Source organism: Macadamia integrifolia, unplaced genomic scaffold (genome assembly GCF_013358625.1).
Source record: "Macadamia integrifolia cultivar HAES 741 unplaced genomic scaffold, SCU_Mint_v3 scaffold1831, whole genome shotgun sequence".
NCBI classification, from domain to species: Eukaryota; Viridiplantae; Streptophyta; class Magnoliopsida; order Proteales; family Proteaceae; genus Macadamia; species Macadamia integrifolia.
The window spans coordinates 2,325-7,401 of NW_024868373.1; the positions used below are offsets into that span (position 1 = coordinate 2,325).

The 5,077-nt window shown below is 37.2% G+C and overlaps 1 non-coding gene across 1 annotated transcript; it reads right to left on the reverse strand.

Annotated features, from left to right (window-relative positions):
* Positions 1 to 266: 266 nt before the first annotated feature.
* Positions 267 to 428, reverse strand: LOC122064942. The gene has a single exon (XR_006135863.1). It is a non-coding gene; the product is annotated as a U1 spliceosomal RNA (small nuclear RNA).
* Positions 429 to 5,077: the final 4,649 nt, after the last annotated feature.

Genomic DNA, 5,077 nt, shown 5'->3' on the forward strand with positions numbered 1-5,077 from the left:
GTTGAAACCCCTTGATAGCTAAGTAAACTTTTGGAGCAATCTGGCCATAATACATGAGTTTCCAAATAATAATTTATATTATTAAACGATTTTGCACAATTAATAAGCACTTATATGTGGATTTGAAAGATCCGCCCCAATATGGTGAGCCTGTATCTAAACAGAATTTATTAATTTATATACCGATCCATTTACTTCAATTTTTCACAAGCACACAATAGATAACAATCATCTGCTTTAGAAGTAAAAACTTTTCTATAAAATTGGTGGGGGCCGCGCGTACGCGTATCCCCCTCTACCACAAATTATGACGTACACTCTCCCATTTGGGGAGATGTTAGGCGGGCACCCCTCCCAAGTGCAATGGAGATCACCAACCCAGGCCATGGACCTTAATGATCGCCCATACACCCCGTCCAGGTAAGTATGTTCACCCTACTTTGCTTTCATATATTTATACACTTCTCTCTCTTGTTCCCTTTGCTACTTAGTCGATGTGGGACTAACTAAAAGACATTTTTCCACATAATAATAAGCTTCAAAAGCCCAATCTTTGAAATGGGTTTTCCTTTGCCTACTGCCATTGAATCTGATTGGAGACAATCTTGAGATCTGCTTTGGTGGGGACCCACCAGTTAGTTCTCCTCAATTTATCCTTCCCATGCAAGCCCTCTCATCTTCTTCATGGACCCTTCTTAATTCCCAAGGATGAAATTTGAAATGCATCCAGAGTAATAAAAGAAACAGTAAGAAACCTTATAGATAAAGTAATAGAAGGACAACGTAAACCCATCCGTGGGTTTTCTCGATGATTAGGGCGAATTGAGAATTGTATGGATAGGCGCACGGTCGTAGGTTTGATTCTTCATTTATGTATCTACGATTTAAGTAGAGACCGTGGTGATGGGTTACTGCGCTAGTCTTCCCGAGAATTAGTCGAGGTGCATGAAAGCTGGCCCGAACACCTTGGTTGAAAAAAAAATAATAAAAAAAAAAAAAAAAAAAGAAGAAGGAGAAGAAGAAAGAGCAATAGAGGGACCAAAAACTGAATAATTAAGAAGAATCACTAATTAAGGTTGGGGAATTACCCTCGTGAAGTTTGCCCATCTTCCTTCTTCTTGTTATATTCATATATGTCATCTCTCCTCCAAAGGATCCTCAGTTCTTACTGACTTTTCACTCACAAAATCAGAAAGGAAGCCATTTATCTTCCTCGGCTCTTACTCCTTATGAGTGATGCCTCTAACCATAGATTTATTGTGATCCTACAGAGAATAGGCATACACATGGTTAGTGACCTAGAAATGCTATGAACATTGATCACTGATGTTTGACTGAACCAACTCTACCACCAGGTTTGGGACTATTGGCCATGACTATTGATCCTTATCTCAAAACCCAAATATGTTGAAATGTAAGAGGATGTCATGGGTTTAAATAGAGAGGATTAAGATCTAATTCATTTTGTAAGGAAATAGAATCTAATTTACTCATAAATATTTGGATACTTTCCTAGTTTTGGTCAAGCCACTATTAAGTTTTTATAAATAAAATCTGAGAATATTTTAGAGTGAGACTAAATATTGGGATAGATTTACAAATTTTGATCAAACATTAGATGGAGCATTTTAAGGACAAAATCTATCAGATCTTTTATATTCATCAATATTTTTATGGGATAACGAATATCAAAACAGATATTCACTAACCAATAATTAGCTTATTTGATATATACAAAAAAAAAATTAGCTTTATTAGGGAAAAAATATTTTGAGGAAAGGCAAATAAGTCTAGGAAATTATAATTAGGGTAAACTTCACTCCTCTCCCCTAAACTAAGGCGAAATATCAACTGGACCCACCACCTTTGCGAAAATATCACTCTTCTCCCATACAAGAAAAAGATGCTATCTAACAGCCCCCAACTGTTAGTTCTAGCTGTTAAGTCAAGTTAATTTTTTCATAATCCCCAAAATACCCCTAATTGTGTAATCCCAAAATTACCCTCAAGTGAAAGACCCCCTGAAATCCATCCCTATTCCTCTTTCTCTGTACCTGAACTGAAGAGATCGTCTTCATCAAAGCATTTTTTTCCTGTTCATCTTTGTTGTCTTTTTCCCTTTGGAAGCTTGAAGGAGAAGGAGAAGAAGCTTGAAGGTGTTCGAAATGAATGGACTTAGAAATCTGAGGAACAATGGAAGGGACTGAAGTTGTAGCAGTAGTAGCTGGAGCTGTATTGACAGAATCCTTAATTTCCATAACCGATGCTAACGGATCCGAGAGCTAGAGCGAGGATGGATCATTATCACCTTGGTCCGTTTGTGCCGTCGGCCGACAACCCATATCTAGATTCTCGAAATTGAACAAAACCCTAACCTTGTTCATCAGATCCGAGCTATGGAAAATAGATTCCGTCAAGCCTAATTCAACCACGCCATTCGCACAAGGAATACAAACAATCGTCTGCAACCCAAAAATCTGACCTTGTCATGCTCGTTCACAAGGTGAGTTCGCAAGCCTCTCACTTCCGGCGAACCAAACCAGCGTTGAAGTGTAAAATGCTTGACCCGGAAGGCCAATGCCGTTCATAAACGACTGAGTCATCAAAACAAGAAAGAACCACTCCATATCAGTAACCTCTTCATCAACAACATCGTCAGCAGAAGCCCACACACCAGAAATTAATGAATTGAGTTCCCGAAAGGAGAAGAATATTGAAGGAGAAAGATCGATCGCCTTAATTGAAGCTTCCACATGCGACAAATTGGGTTTATTACTCCATTTTTGTTTGACGTTCTCTCTGTTTCTCTGTCATTTTTAATGGTGGAATTTTTCTCTACTAGAGCATTTGAATTTCCTCTAATGCTCGGAGAGATCCTGCCAAGTTTGGGGTTTTCAATGGATCAAAATATGCTTTTTGATAGCATTAGTAAAAATTTTAATCTAATTATGAATCATATTTAACACTTTGCAGAATTATGCAATGGGATACCTGAATCTATTTTTGTAGGTGCTTGTTATACTCAACTGCTTCCTCTAACATGTCAGCAGTATTTGTTTGCTACAAAGTAATCTTAGAAACCATGACACCGCGATTACAAAGAACCGCTAATTCAAGGTTTATTGTTTTTAGATTATAAAATCAAACACTGAGTGAACTTGGAAATTCCTCTAAACCCATGTTTTTAGTATTTATTAGATTCAACGAGGTAAGCAAATTTACCTTGTCCATATTGGGAACCAATTCTTGAAGCTTCCTTATTCTGTCACTGATTCGAGTCATCGGAACCTAATCAAGGAACAAACTATCATATAAAGAAGCAGAAATTTTCAGAGTCTCTGGAATTGGGTGTCATTGAACTGTTTATAGGAGCTTGAGAGAGACATTGGGTTTGTGAAAGAAGCTCATCATCTTGGAATAGAGAGTTGAACCAAGTCGCCAGAGCTGATCGGAACCGGGAGAGCCTTGTGGAGGGCATGTCTATCTCAACAATAGGGGAGGAGAATAGGGTGGATTTCAATTGTTCTTTCACTTAAGGGTAATTTTGGCACTACACAATTAGGGGGTATTTAGGGGATTATGAAAAAATTAACTTGACTTAACACCCAGAACTAACGGTTGGGGGCTGTTAGATAGCATCTTTTTCTTGTAGGGGAGGGGGGTGATGATTTTTCAAAGGTGGTGGGTCTGGTTGATATTTCACCTTAGTTCAGGGGAGGGGAATGAAGTTTACCCTTATAATTAAGATGAATATTCTGGGAAACAAGTACATATCAAATGGTTAAGCTTGTTTAGAACTACTGCCGCATTTTAAAAGAATATCTCTAATTGTTATCTACCTGAATTCTCGGCGCTAACGAACTAGATGTGAAAATAGAATATATTTTATGAACTTCAATATAATATGAACTAATTAGATTCCACTAGAGTGTGGGAGATGATCAATGCAAAAAAAAGTCGAAATTAAATTAGCTTCAATAACTTTTGATGCTCAACTGTAATTATACTATGTCGAAAATTTTGCACACTTGGTAGCTGCACCTTGCCCTCATTGAATGTTTTATTAGTAATCTAACTTGTGAATTTCATAGAAAATTAAAGTGACAAAGCATATTGAATGAATTAATTATGATATAATAAGGATTAGGGGTGAAACAGGGGCGGGTTGGGCCGAGTTTCTTAAAACCCCAACCCACCTAGGTCCCCAAAACTCAACCCAACCCTAACCCAATCCTACTAGGTTCATGCTCAGGCCTAACCCTATTGGGCTCAGGGTTGGGCCCGGTTGGGTTGGGTTGGATTGATCCTAGCTGGTCTTCTTAGTGGAATCACATTCCGATAAGTATGATTCAATTCCGATTCTTCAAACTACTCCACTACCTTCAAACTCTGAAAAATATTGACCGTAACTGACCTTCCACCCCCTAAATTCCTCAGAGTGCTGGCATGTGCTAAGAGTCTAAAGAGAAAGAGTCCCTTCTACTAATGAAGTTCTCTTGTCAGTTTTTTAAAAGCATAGGAAAGCTTCATTGTCTTGTTTTAGTTACTTTCTTCACTCATACAACATGATGCAATGACATTATGGGCTGAGTTAAATCTTGGCCATAATGGAAGTCCAGGTTGAGAATTATCACCAAATCTCCAAAAGGGCCATGCCCAACCCAAAATATTAGGCAGGTGGAATTGTTTCCTGTCAATAAGTGCAATGTTCCAGTGTAAAAAAAAATAATAATAATAACAAATAAATAAATAAATCAACATTTTCAATTCTAAATTTTAATAATTCCATTTACTACAATAGAGAACTCAAAAGTGAATGCAAATTCCAATGTAAGAAAAAAACAAGACTTGTTATTCAGTTGAAAATTTTAAAAATTAAAGTCCAATGTTCTATGTCATCAGGAAGACACCATAGCCAACCATCAAACCAGATGGTCCAAATCTGTATCCATCTAATGACCTATCCAAAAAAAAAAAAAGGAGAAGAAGAAGAAGAAGAAATGAGATAGCAAAAGAATAAATAACCAAGGCAAATGGAGAACTAAAAATTCTCATACAAATTAACAATAACAACAAA